This window comes from Jaculus jaculus, chromosome 4 (genome assembly GCF_020740685.1).
Source record: "Jaculus jaculus isolate mJacJac1 chromosome 4, mJacJac1.mat.Y.cur, whole genome shotgun sequence".
In the NCBI taxonomy this organism is placed as follows: domain Eukaryota; kingdom Metazoa; phylum Chordata; class Mammalia; order Rodentia; family Dipodidae; genus Jaculus; species Jaculus jaculus.
Window position 1 is genome coordinate 64,214,820 of NC_059105.1, and position 23,813 is coordinate 64,238,632.

Consider the following 23,813-nt stretch of genomic DNA (forward strand, 5'->3'; position numbering starts at 1 on the left):
AATTCCCATTCATACTTTGCTATCTGTTATTCTTTCTTTGTTGGACTGTGTTAGATCTTCCACCTGGTCTTCTACTTTAGATATTCTGTCCTGTCTTTCATTTCTTCTTTTGGTAAGACTTTCTACAGAGTTTTTATTTGACTTAATGTGTTTTTCATTTCTAATATTTCTGATTGTGTTTTGCTTCAGTATTTGCATTTCCTTACTTATCTCTTATATTGATCTCCTTTTTTCATTAAGTTTGTGTCTTGTGTTCTCTTTCAGGAGTATATTTTCTTCTTTGATTCCTTTGATTTCTTTGGATATAGTTATAATAATTTTTTTGAAATCTTTCTCAGGTATTTCATCTAAATCAGTCTCACTTGAGGTCATTTCTGATGGATTTATTATTTTGGATGGAATTATATTGTCTTGATTTTTTATATTTTAATATAGTTATTTTTGCACCTGCAATTAATTTTATTCTTGGGTTTTCTAATTGTCTATATTGGTCTTAGACATGTAAATCTGACTTTATATATCTTCAGTGTAGGAGCTTACTCTTACATTATTTCCAGAGTAACAGTAGAAGTGACCCTATGTGTTAGGTTTGCTGGCTATGCAAGTATTCTAGTAGGCTGGGTAGAACAAAATACAGGCAAATTCTAAAGTTCAACTGAGCAATATATACATTCAAAACCAGCATGGAGTATTTATGTAAGAGTGGGTCTTAAAACAGATAATCTAACAAAGTCGGAGTCCCTAAAGGTGTGTGTTGCCCACACCCTTAATCCCGTCAACTGGGAGGCTGAGATTTCTGGTCTATTAGGGATTTTTGGTCAGCTTGGGGAAGATTGAGACCCTGCCCCACAAATGGCAGAAGTCAAAGGTACTATAAATCATTAAGCAACAAAGGGCAACTGCAGGGAGCGGCTACAGACGCCATTACAAGATGGCGCTGACTTCCTGCTGAGAGTGGTGACGAACAACCCCCTACTTGGTCATATCCTGGCGACAGTCTTGCTTGATGCTGCGCGTGCACATGATGTAATGCATCCTGGGCCTATCCCGTGGCCCTGGGTGATGGGGGAGCAGGTAACGGCCAATCCGTAGGTGTCTAGTAGTATTACACCCTATAAAAGCAGCTACACTCCTGCGCCCCGGCCCCTCGCCATCAACCTTTTTGTTAACCAAGAGGCTCTCCAATAAAGTGTGATCGAGAAGGATCCTTGTTTGCTGGTCGTGCTTTTCCTGCGGGTCAGGGGGTTCGCAGCAGGCAACCCCACAATACAGCTTTTTAAGGATGACAAAGCCAACCATCAATCAAGTCTAACACATCATCTGACATGGAACATGCAAAAAGCACTTCCACTGCAGGCCTTGGGGAGTCTACCAGGCTTTGGGGAAGGTACTGGCTGTTATAAGTAGTCCTTGTTACCTTTTGGGATGGTTTCTGTCTCATCTATGCTGCATGCCCACGTGCTCTTAACTGTGTTGTGGGCTCAGCTAGGCTGGCTGGGTTGATGGGTCTGCTGCTCTTATCACCTGTGCTGGGTGCTGTGTATCTGAGTGCCCTTCCCCAGGTTTCCAGTGTTGCTGGTGCTTGTGGTTGGGAGAGGGAGGTGCTGGAGGGTGCCTAAAGTTGTACCAGAGCTGCGTAGCTGGTCTCCGTGGCCCTTTTCCTCACAAGCTGTTCAGCTTGTCCTTGCTGTCTTCTCCTTCAGGTTTCTTGACTTTGTGAGGAGGTTGTTGTGAGTGGAAAATCCCTTCACCTGGCTTCTTGTGCAGAACCGGGTGGCACCATGTACTGGCACTGTGGCAAGATTGGGCAGGCTGCCTGCTTTCTAGAAGATCTTGCTCTCTCCTGCTTCTCTGCTGAAGTTGATAATTCCTTGCACACCTTCACTTTTCAGTAGAAGAGTGCATGTTGCTGTTTTCCTCCTTATTTCAGCCACCATCTTGCCTGGAAGTAACTCAGACTTTTTTTTTTATTAGAGTGAGAGCAAGAGAGAAAGAGGGAGAGTATTGGCTTGCCAGGCCCTCCAGCCACTATAATCAAAATCATGACACATGCACCATCTTGTGTGCATGTGCAACATTGAACATGCATCACTTTGTACATCTGGCTTATGTGGGATCTGGGGAGGTGAACATGGGTCCTGAGGCTAAGCACCTTAGCTGCTAGGCCATGTCTCTAACCCTTCCCCAGACTTTTTAATCTCAGGATTTATATTATTGAGAACCTGTAGAGAATTGTTTCTGTGAGTTCTATGCATTGGTCTTTATTATATTTAAAGTTAAATAGAAAAATTAAAAATATGCTGTTTTACAAATAATAAGTACATTACTTTTTAGTGTTAATATCATCGTATGGGAAAATAGAAAATAGTGAAAATAATGAGTTTTTTTTTAACATTTTTTCTAACTATTGTCTGAGAATTGGATTCTCAATTTTTACATTTCACTATTTTGTTTGGGTATATGAAGAAATTCACTTAATGAAGATATATAGTTGGAGAAGTGGGAAGTATTTTAATAATATTTTAAAACAGCTGCAAGTATTCTCTGATGCTACACTAAAACATTTTTAAAATATTTTATTTATTTATTTGAGAGAGAGATATTGAAGAAGAGGCAGAGAGAAAGAGAGAATGGGTGTGCCAGGTCCTCCAGCCACTGCAAACGGAACTCCAGATGCATCCATCCTCTTGGGCATCTGGCTTATGTGGGTCCTGGGGAACTGAACCTGGGTAATTAGGCTTCGTTGGTCCTGAGGAATTGAACCAGAGACCTTAGGCTTCATAGACAAATGCCTTAACCACTAAGCAATTTCCCTAGCCCCACTAAAACATTTTATAAAAGTTGTTTGAACTGTAGATTCTGAAACCCTGTTTGTGAACGCTATACTATGTCATTGTTAAAATCCATGAGTCCACCTTGTATTTCACTGGCTCTGTTACCATTTATGGTTCTGTACTGGCTTGTAGTTGTCATTGCAGAAGATTGGTTAATTGACTTACGCAGAGCCTCTTAATACATTTCACTCTACAAATATTTAAAAATTGCATTCTTTAGTTATAACCATGGATATCATTGGAAGTCTTACAAATGAACAGTCTGTTAAGCCTATGGTAGTAGGTGGGGTTTCCTCAAATTCTAATTTTTACTTGAAAGCTTGAATTTTGTGACTGACAATAAATACTGTCAGTTACTTTCTTTGAAATGACAAGCTTACTTTGTTCATTTTCAAGAAAATATCTATCAAATACCCACATCTGATTAGTCATAGATTGTCAGTCATTCTTTCCGCGAAATGGTGTTGATGAAATTTGCAGCTAGCAGCTCCCAACTCTAATGACTTTGCATGCGCCCTTCAAGACAGCTGTCATATTCAGCATCCAGTTGAGGGTGTACACCTTATGTACACCTCCCATTTTGTCAGAGAATATCTAAAGTCTGGATGCTGAAGGACTCAGACTTAATAAAATTAACAGTTCTTTAGCTGCTTCATCAAGGACATTCATAGGTGGAGTAATGCCTTTTTTTGTGGTTGTTGTTATGAGCACGTGCTGGTGAAGAATACAGGAGGAGCTACTGGCTCATTGCTGCTGGTTTGTACTGGGCTGAGTTGCCAGCAATTTGACCTGTCAATACTCCTCTCTCCCTGGTGTAGATAGTGTGAAGGAGAATGTGAAAGGTCTTGGAGTTTTGAGAAAGAAAGGCCTCATGCATATAGAATTGAAGCAGATGAGGGAGCCAGCTGTCATGATCCACGTGGGGAATAGTCCAGAGTGAAGAGACAGGCAGGTGTACGTGTATGTCGTGTGTCTGATGAATGGCATTGAAACTAAGGATGCTAGAGAAGGGTGGATGAGAAGGAGAGAGGCGGAGGAATTGTTGAGGTAAGAGGGACAAATCACCTGGGGTCTTTCAGGTTATGCTTTTAAAAGGCCTGTGTGTATGTACATTACTTAGTCTTGTGAGAATGCTGAGGGAGGATGAGTCCTGCGATTTTACCTCCCTGTGTTTCTATGTAATGCCAGTATTATTGGGCCTTTTTGAATGGTGGTCTTTGTAGGCAGTTCTAAAGTGTTCAGTTTTTATTTTGAGTGACCCAGAAAGCCACTGGAAAGAATCCAGCAGAAGAATGACATGTTCTGATTTATGTTTTAACATGATCAGCCATAAATATTAATAATAGTAGCAGGTTTATAATCCTTTATCTAAAACCCTGGGGCCCAGAAATGTTAGAATTCAGAATGTTTGAGATTTTAGAAAGGTAATGTATTTCATATATGTATACTTTAATCCTCCAGCAGCACCTGAAGCATTACTCTTTAACGACACAGTAATATTTTTACAATGAAATGAATGGTCACACTGAATGGAAAAAAATAAAGACTCTCAAATCTATTCAGGTGAAGTTTTTACTAACAAATGACTTAATAAATTGTTAAAAAATTTTCTTCAGGTTCAAGTCAGAGCAGAGTTGGCTGCCAAATGAGTGATAAAAATGCTTTCTATTTTCAAAGCAGTAGGATGTTATAATTAAGTTCATAAACATGGATATTTTGTTGTTACTACTCTTCTAGTTAGTGTGTGAACACTGCAGGGACATCTTTAAGACAGATTACATGTTCCTTATAGACCTTGTTGGATGCAAGTGTCACCCGAGACACCACGCACGCCCAAAGCTTGTGTTGCCCTGGTTCTCCTTGAAGAAACAGTAACAGACACCTATCAATTTGGAACCCAAGTTCTCCTTTCCAAAGACTTTTTACATTCTGGCAGCCTGTGCTGTCAGTGCACAAAGCATAATTAAAGCCCTACTGAGAATTTTATTATACTGTGGGACACTTAACATGTATTTAGAATCACCCAGCTCTGGTCATTTGTGGTAGACACAGTATTACTTCTATATTTGACTTTGTTTTCTTCCTTACAGTGGTGACCTGCCTTATTCCACACTTGGTTCTGTAGCTCATAATTTAGACCAAACTTCTCTGTATTTTTCAACATCTTCTTTTTTCTCTTTCCTTCTTAAGTGACTGAGCAGTTTGGCCCAAGAAGTTCAGTTAAAAAGAAATGCACGTGGAAATTATTACTAGATAAGGAATGCTGTGATCTTTTCTCCTCACGGTGATCTGTGATGCTTTATCTCTCTTCTCCAGAGACTCTTGTATAAGGATGAGCGCTTCCTGCTTTCTGAGCACTTCTCTTGATAAATCTTTAAAACAGTGGCGTAACTAAGACTTAGAAAGGTAGTTTTGCATGACTGACTCATCACTGCAGAGTCCTATCTCCTGTCTACGAGTCTGTGTCAAAGAATAATGCACATTCTTACAAACATAGTATTCCTGTTCTTTGGCCCGCCAATGTTTATGAGAGATTCTTTCCCCAAGGACAAGGGTCTACATGGATCATTGCTACAAAACTGGGGTAGGGCATGGGAAAAGTGTAGGCTAGGAATAATTTGTCCAAAATAATGAGTAATAACATTGCTTGCTATTTTTCTTTCAAAAATAGAAAAGACAGATGCATGCCGTGTCTGCTAAAGGAAGGAGGGCACTTGAGACAGCTGGGTTGCTGTTCTAGACAACTGGCTAGGAAGGTCACCAGCTGGAGTGAGTGTATAGTCTTAGTTCGTTATTTTCTAGAATTTATATTTATGAAAAGTAGGAGTTGTACAAAGACTGTTTGTGGAGTTACATTTTTAAATTTGTATTTATTTATTTATTTATTTATTTATTTATTTATTTATTTGAGAGAGAACGAGACAGAGAGAGAGAATGAGTGTGCCAGGGCCTTCAGCCACTGCAAACAAACTCCAGACACATGTGCCACCTTGTGCATCTGGCTTATGTGGGTCCAGGGGAATTGAACCTGGGTCCTTTGGCTTTGCACAAAAGCGCATTAACTGCTAAGCCATCTCTCCAGCTCTGGATTACATTTTTTAAAAACTTTTTTTATTGACAATTTCCATAACTATAGACAATAAACCATGATAATTCCCTCCTCTTCCCTAACTTTCTTCTTCTTCACAAATCCACTCTCCATCATATCCTCTCCCTCTCCCCATTAGTCTCTCTTTTATTTTGTAGTCATCATCTGCGGTGGTTTGATTCAGGTGTCCTGCATAAACTTAGGTGTTCTGAATGCTAGATTTCCAGCTGATAGAGATTTGGGAATTAATGCCTCCTGGAGGGAGTGTATTGTTGGGGGTGGGATTATGGGTGTTATAGCCAGCCCCCCCCTTGCCAGTGTTTGGCGCACTCTCCTGTTGCTATGGTCCACTTTATGTTGGCCAGGGGGTGATGTCCATCCTCTGCTTATGCCATCATTTTCCTTGCCATCATGGAGCTATCCCCTTGAGCTTATAAGCCAAAATAAATCTTTTTCCCACAAGCTGCTCTTCATTGGGTAATTTCTACCAGCAATGAGAACCTGACTGCAACATCATCTTTTCCTCCTATTATGATGGTCTTATGAAGGTAGTTCTAGGCACTGTGAGGTCATGGATATTGAGGCCAATTTCTTTTTTTTTTTTTAATTTTTATTAACATTTTCCATGGTTACAAAATATATCCCATGGTAATTCCCTCCCTCCCCACCCCCACACTTTCCCATTTGAAATTCCATTCTCCATCATATTGCCTCCCCATTACAATCATTGTAATTACATATATACAATATCAACCTATTAAGTATCCTCCTCCCTTCCTTTCTCTTCCCTTTATGTCTCCTTTTCAATCGAGGCCAATTTTTATCTGAACAGTTGTATTGTAAGCATCCTCCCCTTCCTTTGACTCTTACATTCTTCCTGCCACCTCTTCTGCAGTGAACCCTCAGCCTTAGAAGGTATGGTAGAGATATTTCAGTGCTGAGCACTCCTCTGTCACTTCTTCTCAGCCCTGTGGAGCCTTTTGAATCATCCTGGTGGTCACCACCATCTGAAAAGAGAAGCTTCTCTAACAAAACTGAGAGTAGCATTAATATATGGGTATAAACATTAAGAAGAGTGCTTACAGGGCAGTTTTGGGAGCATAATACATGCATTTAGCCAGTAAGAGCAGGTGTTACACTCCCAATGTTCATGACCTCCCCCACCTTAGGTTTTTGATTGGTTTTTCAGTACCAGACATGTATTCTTTCCCATGGATTGGGACTCCAGTCCAATTAGAGAAAAGTTGGCTGTCCCCATAAGAGACATGCCACATTGTACCTGTTTGGTCATTTGGCCTGGTTGGCCAGACTTAAGTTTTTCAATGTTCACTGATTTCACCACTGATGACTTCTCTCTCCCATGTAACTATGTGCAGTACAGCTTTTTCCAGGTTTCTGTCAGCTGGCCTAGAGGGAGGAGATTTTTAGCTCAGTTCCAGCTTGATTTCTCAGTGACATTGTAGCCCAGGCATGTGGAATCTTTAGCAATAGGGTCTTACCATCTATTGCTGGTGAGAAATCAAGAGGCTTAGCAATGGCCTGTAATGTTTTGGGAGCATCAGGGACCTCCGTGGACAAAAACTCACTGGAAAGTATCCCATTCCTGGCACTGAACTTTCTCTAGTAACATCTGTGACTTCTGGGCTTGCCATTATCCAGAAAAGTAGGTATCCATATGGCTTATTCAAAACATCTTGAATTTTGAACAACACTAACCCCACCATTCTTTTACTTAGTTGCTTCCCACGACCTCGCTTAGGCCATTGTACCCCTAGCAATCTATTCATCTACTTAAATATATGGAATACCATCTCCTTAAGTCATCCCCTCTCTTTTCTCCCTTGCAGCCCTTTTCTAGCTTACTGGCCTCTGCTACTGATTTTTACCTCAACTCACATAAGCTAGGATCCACATATGAGATATGTGATGTTTGGCTTTCTGGATCTGGGTTACTTTACTTAATATAATCCTTTCCAGATCCATCCATTTCACTGCAAATTTCATTTATCTTTACTGCTAGATAGAAACTCCATTGTATAAATGTACCACATCTTTTATTATCCATTCATTAGTTGAGGGATATCTAGACGGGTTCCTTTTCCTAGCTGCTATGAATAGAGCAGAAATAAACATGGTTGTGCAAGTATCTCTAAGGTAGTGAAAACAGACCTTAGGATATATGCCTAGGAGGGTGTTGTAGTTAGGTTGACATTGCTGGCAGAAATCACACAAACAAGAGCAGCTTTTGGGAAAAAAAGGGCTTAATTTGGCTTACAGACTTGAGGGGAAGCTCCACAATGGCAGGGAAAATGATGGCCAACATCAGGTGGACAACAGCAACAGGAGAGTGTGCCAAACACTGGCAAGGTGAAACTGACTATAATATTCATAAGCCCACTCCCAAACATACACTGCCTCCAGGAGGCATTAGTTCCCAAATCTCCATTAGCTGGAAAACTAGATTCAGGACTCCTAAGGTTATGGGGGGCACCGAAATCAAAACACCACATCCTGCTTCTGAGGTATTGGGATTAAAGGTATGAGCCACCACACACTTTTTTTTAGATGTTTATAGGCCATCTGTATTTCATGTTTTGAGAACTCTTTATTTTGTTCCATAGCCTGTTTTTTTAGTTGGGTTGATTTTATATTATTTAATTTTCTGAGTTCTTTGTATATCATAGATATTAGTCTTCTGTCAGATGTATAGCTGGCAAAGATTTTCTCCCATTCTGTAGGCTCTGTTCAAATTGTCCTTTGCTGTAAAATAGCCTTTTAATTTCATAAGGTCCCAGTGATTGATCAGTGGCTTTATTTCCTGAGTAACTAGGGTTATATTCAGAAAGTTGTTGCCTATGCCAATATGTTGAAGGGTTTCTCCTACTTTTTGCTCTAGCAGTTTCAGAATTTGAGGATTGATATTAAGGTGTTTGATTCATTTGGCCTTGATTCTTATACATGGAAAGAGATAAGGATCTATTTTCATCCTGTTACATTTAGTTATCCAGTTTCCCAATATCATTTGTTAGAGAGGTTATCTTTTCTCCATTGAATATTTTTGGCATTTTTGTAGAAAATAAGATGGTTATAGCTGCCTGGATTTACATCTGGGTCCTCTATTTTATTCCATTGATCTGTGTATCTGTTTTTGTGCTAGTACCATGCTGTTTTTGTTATTATGGTTCTGTAATATAGCTTAAAATTGGGTATGGTGATACTGCCAACCTAATTCTTTTTTTGCTCCAAATTGTTTTGGCTATTCAAGTATTTTTGTGCTTCCAAATGAATTTTAGGATTGTTCTATTTCTGTGAAGAATGCCATTGGAATTTTGATAGGGATTACATTAACTGTGTACATTGCTTTTGGTAAGATTGACATTTTCACAGTAATGGTTCTTCTAATCCAAGAACAAGGGATGTCTTTCCATTTCCTAGTGTCTTTTGCAATTTCTCTGTTGAGTGTTTTAAGGTTTTCATTGCAGAGATCCTTCACTTCCTTGGTTAGATTTATTCCAAGTTACATTTTTTTTTTTTTCTTTGCGGCAATTGTGAATGGGAGGGACTCCTTATTTCATCCTCAGCATGTTTGTTGTTAGTATATAGGAAAGCTCTTGATTTTTGTGTGTTTATTTTATATCCTGCTACATTGTGCTCTAACAGTTTGCTGGTTGAGTCTTTATGGTCCTTTATGTATAGAATCATATCATCTGCAAATAATGATAATTTGACCTCTTTTCCAATTTGTATCCTTTTTATGTGACTTTTGCCTTATTACTATGATGGTAGTTTTCTCATAAATAGCTTTTATTATTTGAGATATGTTCCTTCTATTCCCAGTTTCTTTAGGACTTTTACCATAAAGGGAAGTTGGATTCTGTCAAGTGCCTTTCATGTGATTTTTTTTTTACTTCAGTCCATTGATATAGTACATTGCATTTATCGATTTGCATGTGTTGAACCTTCCCTGCATCTCTTGATAAAGCCTACTTGGTCAGGGTGAATGATCTTTTTCATGTAGTCTTATATTCTGTTTGCCAATATTTGAGAATTTTATTTTATTTTATCTTTTTCTAGGTAAGGTTTCACTGTAGCTCAGGCTGACCTGGAATTCACTATGTAGTCTCAGGGTGGCCTTGAACTCATGGTGATCCTCTTACCTCTGCCTCCTGAGCTCTGGGATTAAAGCTGCTGTAACACCTTGTCCGGCTAATTTTTTTTTTTTTTTTTTGTTCAGTCTTTGGTTTTGGTAATAGGGTGATGCTGGTTTCATAGAAAGTTTGGTAGTTTTCCTTCCTTTTCTATTTTACAGAAACGTTTGAGAAGCAATGGTGTTAGTTCTTCTATGATGTTTTGGTAAAATTCACCAGTGAATCCATCTGGGTCTGGACTTTTTTAGTTGGGAGATTTTTTCCTTTTCTTATTTTTCTTTCTTTTGATTTTTTTTGAGGTAGCATCTCACTCTACCCCAGGCTGACCTGGACTTCACTATGTAGTCTCAGGGTGGCCTTGAATTTATGGCAATCTTCCTACCTCCGCCTCCTAAGTGCTGGGATTAAAGGCATGTGCCACCATGCCCAGCGAGATTTTTTTTTTTTTATAACTGCTTAGATCTCCGTATTTGATATAGGTCTATTTAAATGGTTTGTCTCATCTGTAAGTCATATAAAACTAGGAAATAATGCATTCTTTCAGATTTTCAAACTTAGTGGAATATACCGTTTTCTTCTGATCCGTAGTCAGACGTGTTATCCTTTGCACCACTGGCCCAGTGCTGAATATACCTTCTTAAAAGTATGTCCTTAGGATTTTCTGAAGTTCTTTGGTATCTGTTGTAATGGTGTCCTTTTCATCTCTAATTTTATTCATTTGTGAGTCTTCTCTTTTTCTTTTGGTAAGATTTGCTACAGGTTTATCAATCTTGTTTATCCTTTCAGTGAAACAATTCTTTGTTTTTTAATTAATTTATGCTCTAATCTTTATTATTTCTTCCTATCTACTGAGTTCTGGTTTGCCCTGTTCTTCCCTTTCCAAGGCCTTAAGGTTAATAAGCATTATGTTGTTTACTTGCAACCTTTCTAATTTCATAGTATAGACACTTGACCCTCTTAGGACTACTTTTACTGTGTCCCAGAAGTTTTGGTATGTTGTGTTCTTACTATCATTTAATTCTATGAATTTTTAAATTTCCTTTTTGATTTCCTTAATGTCCCATTCATCATTCAGTCGTGTACTGTTTAGTTTCCATAATTTTGCATAATCTCTGTAGTTTTTCTTGTTGCTGATTTGTAGTTTAATCCCATTGTGATCAGATAGAGTAGAAGGAATTATTTCAGTTTTCCTGTATTTGTTAAGATTTGTTTTGTGTCCTCATATATGGTCTAATTTTAGAGAATGTTCCATGTGCTGCTCAGAAGAATGTATATTCTACAGCATTTGGATGGGATATTCTATAGACATCTGTTAGGTCTATTTGTTCTCTGACATAAATTAATCCAGATGTCTCTCTGTTTATTTATTTATTTATTTATTTTTCAAGGAAATAGATTTTAGTATATCTGTTTATTTTTTGCTGGGATGATCTGTCAATTGATGAGAGTGAGGTATTGTAGTCACTCAGTACAATTGTGCTTGGTGTTATCTGTGATCTTAAGTCTAATAGTGTTTGTTTAATGAAATTGGGAGCACCTGTGTTAGGTACATACATGTTTAGAACTTCAGTGCCCTCTTGTTGGGTTGTTCTTTAATCAATATAAAGTGACATTCTTTATCTTTCCTCACTAATGTTTGCTTGAAGTCTATCTTGTTAGATACTAGGATAGCAACACCTGCTTGTTTCCTAGGCCGATTCCTTGAAATACCATTTTCCACCCGTTCACCCCAAGATACTGTCTTGTCTTTTATGGAAAGGTGATTTCTTAGAGGCAAGATACAGAAGGATTCTGCCTTCTAAACTAGTATGCAAGCCTGTGTCTTGAATGGAGCATTGAGGCAATTGGTATTAAGAGTTACTATTTTTTTTTTTTTTTTGAGGTAGGGTCTCACTCTGGTCCAGGCTGATATGGAATTAACTCTGTCATTTCAAGGTGGCCTTGAACTCATGGCAATCCTCCTACCTCTGCCTCCCGAGTGCTGGGATTAAAGGCGTGTGCCACCACGCCCGGCAAGAGTTATTATTGAAAGGTGTTGCAGTCAAGTTCACAATGCTGGCAGAAATCACCCCACCAAGGGCAGCTTTTGGAAAAAGGGTTTATTTTGCCTTACTGACTCAAAGGAACACTCCACAATGGCAGGGAAAGTGATGGCATGAGCAGAGCATGGACATCACCCCTAGCCAACATAAGGTGGACAATGGCAACAGGAAAGTATGCCAAACACTGGCAAGGGCGAGCTGGCTATAACACTCATAAGCCTACCTCCAACAATACACTGCCTCCAGGAGACTTTAATTTCCAATTGTCATCAGCTGGGGAGACTAGCATTCAGAACACCTACATTTATGGGGGATACCTGAATCAAACCACCACAAAAGGTATTTATTTATTCTCACCATTCTTGTTTTGTAGTGCTTCCTGCTTTCCCTTTACTATTTTGTATTAACTGTTGTTTGATTATGGTTGTTTTTTTTTTTTTTTTTCCTGTTTCTTCATGTGTGTCCTTACCTTTCTCTTCTGCATGAAAGATTCCTCCAAGTATTTTATATAGAACTGGTTTAGTTGTCATTGATTCCTTTAGCCTGTTTCTGTTGTGGAATTTCTTTCTTTCTCCATCAATTTGTACTGGATAAAGAATTCTTGGTTGATTGTTCCTATTTTTCAGAGCTGGAATATATCTTTCTAAGCCTATCTGGCTTTCAAAGTTTGTGTTGAGTAATCTGCTGTTATCCTTATGAGCTTGCCTTTATAAGTGACTTGATGTTTCTCTCTAACTGCTTTTAGTATATTTTCTTTGGTTTGCATGTTTAGTAGTTTAATTATATGTCGAAGAGAGTTTTTTTCTTTTTCATATTTTGTCCATTTGGTTTTCTAAAAGTTTCCTGTATCTGCACTGGCATCTTTTTTCTAGTTTGGGGGAAATTTTTATCTATGATTTTGTTGAAAACACCCACTGTGCCTTTGTACTGAAATTCTTTGTACTACCATATCCTGAATTCTTAAGTTTGATCTTTTCATAGTGTCCTGAACATCTTGAAATTCCCATCATACCTTGATAGTAGCTTGTCTTTCTCTTTGTTGGACTGTATTAGATTTGCCACCTGGTCTTCTAGTTTAGATATTTTGTTCTCTCCTTCATCCATTTTTTTTTTTTTTTCGAGGTAGGGTCTCACTCTAGCTCAGGCTGACCCAGAATTTACTCAGGGTAAATTCTGTAAGTTTGAGGGTAGCCTCAAACTTACAGCAACCCTCCTAACTTTGCCTCCTGAGGTCTGGGATTAAAGGCGTGCACACCATGCCTGGCTCTGTAGAGGTTTTTTTTTTTTTTTTTTTTTTAACTTGACTTACTATGTTTTTCATTTCTAGTATTTCTGATTGGTTTTTCTTCAGTATTACTATTTCCTTACTCTTATATTAACCTCCTTATTTCATTAATTTGGTTTCCTGTGTTCTCTTGAGATTCCTTCAGGAGTTTGTTTTCTTGTTTGAGTCCTTAGATTTCTTTGAACAGAGTTATAATGATTCTTTGTTTTTGAAAATTTTCTCCGGCATTTCATCTAAATCAGTCTCATTGGAAGTCATTTCTGATAGATTTATCATTTTTGGTGGAATTATATTGTCTTTTTATTATAATGTACAGATTTCTGTATCTAGGGTTAATTTGGTGCCTGGGTTTTCTAATTATCTGCAGTATTCTTAGATGTATAAATCTGATGTTGTATATCTTCAGCCAGGTGTGGCTCTCACATCTTTTCCAGAGTAACAGCGGAAGTGACCCTAGGTGTTGGGTTTGCCTGCTATGCAAGTGTTCTAGTAGGTTGGGTAGAGCAAAATACAGGTAAATTCTAAAGTTCAACTGAACTATATATATATATTCAGTCAAAACCAGTGTGGAGTATTCATTTAAGAGTGGGTATTAAAACAAACAGATAATCTGACAGTCAAAATCCCTAAGGGTATTGCCCTACTCCCTTAATCCTGTCAACTGGGAGGCTGGGATTTCCGGTCTGTAAAGGGCTCTAGGTCAGCCTGGGGCCAAATGAGACCCTGCTCCCACAAATGGCAGAAGAAGAGACAAAGGCACTATAAATCAGGAAGCAACAAAGAGAGTCCCAAAATATAGCTTATTTAAGAATGGCAAAACTGACTATCAGTCAGATCTAACACATAACCTGCCCTGACGTAGAAGGTGCAATTAGCACATACAATGCAGGCCTATATACCAGGCTTTTTTGATGTATACTCACCTGGTGTAATTTGGCACTGTTACCTTTTGGGATGGCTTTGGTCTTAGCTATGCTGTATGCCTGCTTGGGTCCCTCTTTACTGTGCTATGGGCTAGGCTCTGCTGGTTTGGGGTCCACTGCCCTGATCACCTGTACTGGGTGCCGTGTATCTGAGTTCCCTTCCCCTGGTGGTTGGCAAAGGAGAGGCTGTGGAGAGTACCTGAAGTTGTACTGGAGCTGTATAGCTAGCTGGTCCCCATGATCCTCTTCCTCACGAGCAACTCAGCTGCTCCCTGCTGTCTTCCACTTTCAGGTTTCTTTCAGGTGTGTAAGGAGGCTGGTGTGAGTGGAAAAGCCCTTTACCTGGCTTCTCCTGTGGACTGGTGCTGCTGCTGGAGCCACTTCTGCCTGGTTCTGTGGTCTCTAGAGGCTTTGGGTCTCTCCTACTTCTCTGGTGAGGTTTATAATTTCTTATACACCTTCACTTTTTGGTAGAAGAGTCTTTTTTGTTGTTTTTCTGCTTATTTGCTCCCTAGGCCGCTTTGGTGTGGCTACTGTGCCTCCATCTTACCTAGAAGCCCCTCCTGGGTTACATTTTTACTATCTAGAATTTCAAGTTCTGGAGGTAGTTAAAAGTCTAGGCTGGGTTTGGAAGATTTTTTCATCAGATGTATTTTTATTGTGATTATATATAAACTACAGTATTTAGGCAGATTCATAAAGATCTAATATAAATTTATCTTATTACATTTAAATTTTAGACATTTGAGATGCAGAGAAGTAAATGTTAGCCATATAAGGATGGGTTTTACATTTTTACTCTTATTTTCTGAGGAAGAAGGGTTCAGGAAAGGGACATATTATGAAAGGTGTGGTTTTTCTGTTTTGTTTTGTTTTTGCTTGCTCATCAAAAGTCAAATAGAAGTGGCCCATCAGGAATGCCAAGATGTTAGAGAGCGTTGGCAGGAGCTGAATCTGTTTTTGCAGTGCCCTTTTGAAGCCCTAGGGACAAGTAGGCCTGTCTGAGAACTGTCTGCAAATGTGCCAGCTTGCTAGGGTACATTATTGAAAATGGTCAGATCTCTTAAGGAGAACACCTCAGGGGCATGACTTGTTAACTAGAAGTAGTGTGTTGGAAAATGACCCCCTTATCATTGATTGAGTTGAATGCCCAGCTCCTGTGTATTACATCCTTTTGTTTCCAAAGTATAGTGAAAGGTTTGAGTGAGCAGAAGGATTTGGTTTGTGTGGCCTGCTGGCTGATCCACAGCTGGTGAGAGGAGGCTTTGCTTTGCTCTGAAATAAGAGGCTGAGCTGCAGTTCTAAAAAGGAAAGGCTTCCAGGCTAGCTGTGGCCACTTTGAGGAGGTTTCTGTGGTGAAGAGCTGAGCCCAGCATTTACGAAATTCTTGTTTCTGGAGATCTTTGGCAAGGCTACATGTGAGCATAATCATTGCACAGTCTCACCATCTCAGAAGTTTTTTTCCTCTTTATATGTAAATAGTTATGGATTACTATTCTCTGAAGAATTAAAAATAATTTTCTTGGGGCTGGAGAGATGGCTTAGCAGTTAAGGCGCTTGCCTGCAAAGCCAAAGGACCTTGGTTCGATTCTACAGGACCCACGTAAGCCAGATGCACAAGGTGGTACATGCATCTGGAGTTTGTTTGCAGTGGCACACCCATTCTCGCTCTCACTCTTTCTCTCTCTGCCTCTTTCCCTTTCTCAAATAAATAAAGTAAAATTAAAAAGTTTAAAAAATTTAAAAAATAATTATCTTTGATTTTAAAAATGATTTAGTCTTGTCACAACAGAGTTATGACACGTCAGTTTCAACTTGGAACAGTTTTACATTACTTGGTTGCTTTTAAGGGTGAATTTAACTGACCTAATTTGGCTGTGAATTTTAATTACTTCAATTGAAATGCCTTCTTTCCACAGTTTGAATTACATTCTGGTAAAACATATAGTCAGGATGTGCAGTACATATGAACTTAGCAAAGCTCATTTTTACTTGTTTTCTTATTAGATTTTATTTGCATATACTACTCAAAGCCTTTTAATATTTATTGTGAATTTGTGTGTTCAAATAAACACATTTCTTATAGAGTAAGAATTTGGTTATTTTCCTTGTGACTCTTTCAAGCTTTTTAAGTATTGGCATTATAGCACTTGTTTGCTGTTTATTATTTGTATGTCCTCATTCTTGTAATGATGCTTTATTGTAACAGAGTTTTGTGGTCGTTTTGGTGTGTCCAGATTTGGCACAGAACAGAATGGCAGCAGGTGGGGGTTAATCCCCAGAGCCTTCCTTCCTGTGGAGATTAAAGTCATGCAGGGGCTCTCTTGCAGTGGTTGCAAGGAATGCTTTTTGTTATAAGCTAGTATTCTTTTTTTTTAATTTAAAGCATGTTATTTTTATTTATTTGAGAGAAAGACACTTGCACCACCTTGTACATCTAACTTACGTGGGTCCTGGGGAATCGAACCGAGGTCCTTTGGTGTTGCAGGCAAGTTCCTTAACCACTGGAGCCATCTCTCCAGCCTTCAGCTCGTGTTCTTACAGAAATTAAAATGATTAATATTTAAGCCACAGGCAAACTAAATAAATCTTTCAATTTTTTTAAGTGTTGTGAATCATTAGTGTGAGCTTCACTTAAAGTAGAACATAGATAGCCCTTTAAAAAAAATTCTGTTTAAAAGTTGCTTGGGAAAAAAGTGGCTTTGTTTGAGCCTAAAAAATATGAATCGCTTAAATTTATTTATTTATTTATTTTTTGAGATAGGGTCACACTCTAGCACAGGCTGACCTGGAATTCACTCTGTAGTCTTAGGGTGGCCTTGAACTCACGGCGATCCTCCTGCCTCTGCCTCTGCCTCCCAAGTGCTGGGATTAAAGGCATGCGCCACCATGCCCAGCTCTTAAATTTAATATTTTGATCTGTTCTCTATTAACTATTTTTCTTTTAAAATGAAAAGTTAAGTGCATATAAATTTCATCAGAGGAATATTCTAAACCCAAGCCCAAGACTTAAAATGTAACAATCCACAAAGCTGTATTTAATAAAAGGAATGAAATAATTTCTCCCTAAATTTTGGTCATTTTGACATTATATGTATATATACTGGATACAAATAAGGTCTTATTACAGAGTATTAGGAATTATTCAATCAGGTGTTTTAATCTAAAAAAATCAGGGTATTAGAGTATTTGAAGCTTTGATTCTGACAACAGTGAAATGAATACTTTAAAAAAAAATTATTTTGAGTGGCAAGCGGAGATGCCAGCAGTTGGCTAGTGTGAGATCAGGAGGCAGGTAGCAGTTGGGTGGGAAGCAGAGCGGCCTTGTGGCATTGGCAGCCAGCAGTGGGTCTCTCGCTGTCAGGGAAGATGGTGTTGCTCACAATGATTACCTGAGTGGCGGATACCACTCCGCTGGCCACCTCCTTGCAGGAGGTGAGCAGTCTGGCCAGGACCTTCGACAGTATCAGAGTCAGGCTAAGCAGCTGTTTCAGAAGTTGAATGAACAGTCCCTACCAGATGTACCTTGGAAGCAGGAGCCATGACTTTTCACTACATTATGGAGCAGGGCATGTGCTGTTTAGTTTTGTGTGAAGCTGCCTTCCCGAAGGAGATGGCTTTTGCCTACCTGGAAGACTTGCACTCAGAATTTGATGAACAGCATGGGAACAAAGTGCCCACTATGTCTAGACCATATTCCTGTATTGAGTTTGATACCTTCATTCAGAAAACCAAGAAAAACCATACTGATAATCGTGCTTGGAGAAATCTGGGCTCTGTCAACACTGAGTTACAAGATGTGCAGAGGATCATGGTGGCCACCATCAAAGAAGTGCTGCAGTGGGGAGAAGCGCTCATAGCATTGGATTCACAGGCTAACCATTTGCCCAGTCGATGCAAGAACTACTGCCAGGATGCCATGTACTTGAACATGCACTCTACTTATGCCAGGCTTGCAGTAGTCACTGTGTTTTTCACCATGTTAGTGGATGTGCGATTCTGGTGGCTGTGAGGTAGTCACTGGTGAGGGAGATGTTAGAACCCAGCAGGTGTATGTTGCCAGGAAGCAGAGCTCACAGAATCCAAGTGGAACTTCTGACTAAAGCTCTTGCAAGAAAAGACAAGTTCTGAAAATGAAAGATTGCACCTCATTTAATGAAGCTTAGCCCTGTGTGGAAGCCTCTTTTGAGGGCAGAGGCTTACTGTGGGTGCTAAGCCACGTGTATTAGGGAACAGGAGGTTGTTTTATTTGTTCTTTTTTTTCCTTCCTACTCCATTTTTTTTTTAAAACAGCACTGACTATAGCACTGTCTCAAGAAGCTATCAGTGAGATTTAAGGTAATCAACCCGTGCCAGCAAATTCTGAAATCCCTTCAAAGAAGACAGCCTTTTGGGAAGTTTTTACTTTAATCAACATTCCTTTTGTTGGTGGTATTTGTGATTTTCTGTAATTTGAATGTTTGATGGCCTTTCAGACAAGACCACAAGTATGTGAAGGTTCATTGCTATGCTGGATAGATTCTGTCTGTTGGCCCCTGTAGGAAGTTAACCTTTGTTATTTTTATTTTATATATTGCATATTGCACAATTGCTTTAGGATTAATTGGATTATATTAAGATGCCTTAAATTATATAGCACTCCTTGATTAAGAAGCTAATTTTTTTCCTCATTTACTCTTTAAACAAAAGACCTAAGTTAGTTGGAACATTATTATTTTGCCGTGTGTGGTTTATACTAATGTTAGAACTAATACACTGTAGGATAGCTAGAGGCCTCCGGCTTGATGAGAAGCAAGGCTTGGCTCAGGCTCCAGCATTGTCTTGTCTCTTACAACATTCTGCCTATCATTAGTTCTTCCCATTTTTTGGTTTCCTCTTGCCACAATTTGCTCACATTTTAAAAATTCCCCTCTCTGTGTAGTCTCATGTCCCATAAATATCCTTCCAGGATACTTTCAGATTTCAAAATAGAAACTGTTCAGCTATATAGTTAATTAAATTTATAATATTGCAGATCAGCTATGAAACTAAATATATTTATCTGAAAAAAGTCTCCCAGAGCGCCTCATTCCTATCTCACATCATGCAATTTTTCCAAGAATGTTCTTTTTTTTTTTTTTTTTTTTTTGGTTTTTCGAGGTAGGGTCTCACTCTGGTCCAGGCTGACCTGGAATTAACTCTGTAGTCTCAGGGTGGCCTTGAACTCATGGCGATCCTCCTACCTCTGCCTCCCGAGTGCTGGGATTAAAGGTGTGTGCCACCACGCCCAGCTAAGAATGTTCTATAGATAACTCATTAGCTACTATTGACTAATAAAAATACATACATTTTTTTTCCTTTTTTGCTCAGGGATAATAGGATTTCTTTTTACCTTCTGAGGTGGAATTTCTTAAATGGGAAGAATAGGCCTTTTGAATATTGTCCCAAGAACCTACAGTATAACCTATAACTCCTGTACATGTTACAAATACTTCTTTAAATTGTTCAGGAAATGATCCAACTTCTAATTTTCTAACATGTTTGGAAAGAACTTTAATAACTAATTTTGGGACCCTAAAGGATCATCAGAGCTACTATCCTGACTCCTGGTAGAGAACAGCTATCCTATTTCCTTGCAAGAAGACAAATAGAAATGCTTATTTTATTCCTAATCATTTACAGAATAAACTAGAATAAACATTTTCTTCTATTATGAACTTAAATCTGTCAATTAGAGTTTTTACATAAAATACAAAATTATATTTCATAGAGAATAAGTGCTTGTAAGTTTCTAAAAGGCTTATCCCTCAAGTAATGATAGTGGTAATAAAAGCCTTTGAAACACTGAAAACCTAAGTAGTGGTACCATATTATTTGGTGCCTCTGTAGGAATGGAGAGTAGCACCTCATTGTTGAGCTTTACATGCTGTAACCTAATAGCAGCAATGAAATAAATACTTCTAAAAAGTTAATTAAAAATTATTTTGTTTGTTTGAGAGAGAGCAAGAAAGAGGTAGATAGATAAGAGAGACTTGGCACAGTAGGATCTTCAGCCACTGCAGATGAACTCCAGAAACATGCATCTCCTTGTGCATCTGGCTTACATAAGGTCCTGGGAAATCATATCTGGGTCCCTTGGCCTTGCAGATCAGTGCCGTAACTGCTAAGCCATTCCTCCAGCTCTTTAATTTTTTTAAAATTTGAAATGAACACATTTCAATATTTCCTAAGTAGGCCTAATGTTGTGATTATAATTTACCAAAGGAGTTATCCTAGATATGTTTTGTTACCATTTTTTTTTGTTACTACTCACAGGTACAGATATATATCTTAAAATTTTTTACTTTAAAGAAAAAAATAGGTATGCATAAGATATCATATGTGGAGAAAAATACAACAGAGAAGTCTATGCAGTATAGTATGGAATCTTACTAAATAATTGCAGGTTTGAGTTTAAAAAGGCAATAAAGCGAAGTCATATTCATGATATGATAGAAAGAAATGAAATTTTCCTGATTCTTAGCTCTAGCAATTAACCAAAGTGAAGGGAAAACTTTCCTTAATGAATATTTGATGTTCACAGATTCTGTTAGAACAGGGAGCAGGAGAGCCCAGAAAGAAGGTGATAACCTTATTATGTGTTCCTGTGCTCTGGAACTCGAGCTGACTCCTGAGCCTCTAGATAGGCGTACAAATTCTCTAGCGATGTGCTTCTTTCAAAAACCTTTGCAAAGCGATTACCGCCTCCTGTAGATTTGCTATAGGGGAACCAATTTCCATGTTAACTTGTTTCTTGTAAGGAAAGTGTAAGAGAAAAGCAAGAGAGAACACCAGACTTGCTCTCTACAGACAGGCAGTTTACTGAGTAGAGCAGCGAGGGGCAGCAGCCTTCCCACGAGATGAAGCCTGAAACACTGATTTAGGCTGGGGTTCACACTTGTAAGGAGGATCCTAAGAAACAGACTGTGCCACGTGCAGTTGATAAGAAAACTGTAGCTGTTTGTGTCCTTGTTCAGAATAGGCTTCTTCAGCCAGGATTGTCTAAGGGAGGATACTCAGATGGTTTCTGGTCCTTCAAGGCCATCTGAGCTTAAGGGGAACATCAACATGGAAGGTTTCAAACTTAATGAGGCCAAATACCTCTGTGACTTCTTTATTGCCTGCGAGTTTTAGGGATAGTTACCAACTCTTTAGTTCCCTCTAGTTTTCATGTAAGGCTATTAACCCTTCATTTCTAATGTTTTTCTTCCCCATTAGCACAAAGATAATCACTGTATTGTTTTCTAAAAAATATACAGATATTTTTCTAAATTATTTTTTTTTAAATTTTTTATTTATTTATTTGAGAGTGACAGACATAGAGAGAAAGACAGATAGAGGGAGAGAAAGAATGGGCGCGCCAGGGCTTCCAGCCTCTGCAAACGAACTCCAGACGCGTGCGCCCCCTTGTGCATCTGGCTAACGTGGGACCTGGAGAACCGAGCCTCGAACCGGGGTCCTTAGGCTTCACAGGCAAGCGTTTAACCGCTAAGCCATCTCTCCAGCCCTTCTAAATTATTATTAGCAAAGTTTTCCCCCTGCTGGTTCTGGGAGAAGATGATTATCTTCATTTTTATTAATTTTTTGAGGTTGGGTTTCACTGTAGCCGAGGCTGACCTGGAATTCACTATATAGTCTGAGGGTGGCCTCAAACCCACAGTGATCCTCCTACCTATGCCTCCTGAGTTCTGGGACTAAAGGTGTGCGCCACCACGCCGAGCACAGGGCAGCCTTTGTATGTAATAAGTTAACTGTTAACAGTTATACCTGTAGAGAGAGAGAACGGTGCAGATCTACTGCAAATACTATCTGCTGTGTGGTTTAGAAGAGGAACCCACATGGGAAAGGCTGATGTGGAAATCACTGCTGTCATTATTTTAGTAGGTACCTCCTTCTTGTTTCTTTATAGCTTTTCTGCTTATGTTCTACTTAAATATTTACAGAGACATACTCATACATACACTTACTTTTTTTCCATTTATTAACAAAAAGTGGAGGTCAGTGGGTAAAACACTTGATATGCAAGAGTGAGAGCTGGAGTTTGGATCCACAATACTCGCGGAAATGCTTGGTGGTTGGCATTCTAATGCTCTGGAGGCAAAGGCAAGGGATCTCTAGGGCAAACTGGCTAGCTAGACTAACCAAATCAGCAAACCCTGGGTTCAAGTAAGAACTCAGTAAGTAGAGTGGAGAATGATCAAAGAAGATACTTGATTGTCAACCTCTGGTTTCCACTGGCACACATGCATGTATATCACATACACAGTCAACTCCTTTATTAGGTGATATTATACATACTAATTAACTTAGACTTTTATTTTTTACTTTTTACAAAGGTTGTAGTCTTATATCCCTTCTCCCTTCCTTCCCTGCATTAAGGACTTTGTCAGTCTCTGTGGGAGGTGGGCCATGCCTCAGCATATTTCTACCCACCCGGTGGCTCTGTCACTCTTCAGATCTCTCTTTCAGTATGGTCCTTGAGCCTTGGCACATCTGTTAGCAGTTTGGTTTAGTGTTCAGTTCTCTGTAGCCTCTGTATTTCAGATCCAGTGTGCTTTGATTAACCATAGTGTCTGTTGCCTTTCCCCCGGAGCTGGTTATTAGGCTACGGTGGGAGCAATATTTGTGTTGTCGCTTCCTCTGCAGTTTCTGTGGGTCCTGGCAGATGGTATAGAGGTGGCATGTCTTATGGTAGGCACTCGGCTATCTTTACTTGTCCAACTAATGAATCTTGGATTTCCTCTGTTCTCTGCCATCTGTAGTATAAAACAGATTCTCCAATCATGAGTGAGAGTAGCTTAGATTAAGGGGATATACATAGTTATCTGAGAGACTTTTTGGCATATATGCCCACTTTTCTTATTCAGAGAGCAGTGGGGGCTTCTCTCTGGAGTCTATGAATTTCCTGGCTATGGGATTCTGACTTGGTTTCCAGTACCAGATATGAGTTCCCTCCCACTGAGCAGGCCTCATGTCCAATCAGAGAATAGTTGGCTATGTGCCACTATTGTGTAAGTGTGTATTTCTTGCCCAACAGGTTGATTTGGTAGCTTGTTCACATTGTTGGTGACCATTGTTCCTCTGCATTGGTCTTTATTTTTGATATAGTTTATTGATCTTTTTTCTTTCATTTTCATAAGTTCTTTTAAATTTTTGCACTGCATCACAGGGAGGACGTCTCAAAAAAACCTATTTTCATACTTTCCCACTTCATTAGGCTTGCCTTAATCCTGTGGCATATTCTACTTTTGTTTGTAAAATATTTTATTTTTTATTTATTCATTTATTTGACAGAGAAGGGGAAAGAGAGAGAGAGAGAGAGAGAGAGAGAGAGAATGGGTGTGCCAGGGCCTCCAGCCACTGCAAACAAAATACAGACTCATTAGTCTCCTTGTGCATCTGGCTAATGTGGGTCCTGGGGATTCAAACCTGGGTCCTTTGGCTTTGCAGGCAAATGCCTTAACCGCTAAGCCAT

The 23,813-nt window shown here is 39.1% G+C and overlaps 1 protein-coding gene and 1 pseudogene across 2 annotated transcripts in view; both read left to right on the top strand.

The window, feature by feature from the left end:
- The window catches only part of Chn1 (chimerin 1), a 206,388-nt gene that overhangs the window by 42,592 nt on the left and 139,983 nt on the right, over positions 1 to 23,813 (top strand). The gene's annotated exons all lie outside the window — the stretch shown is intronic.
- On the top strand, positions 17,690 to 18,332 carry LOC101616422 (annotated as a pseudogene).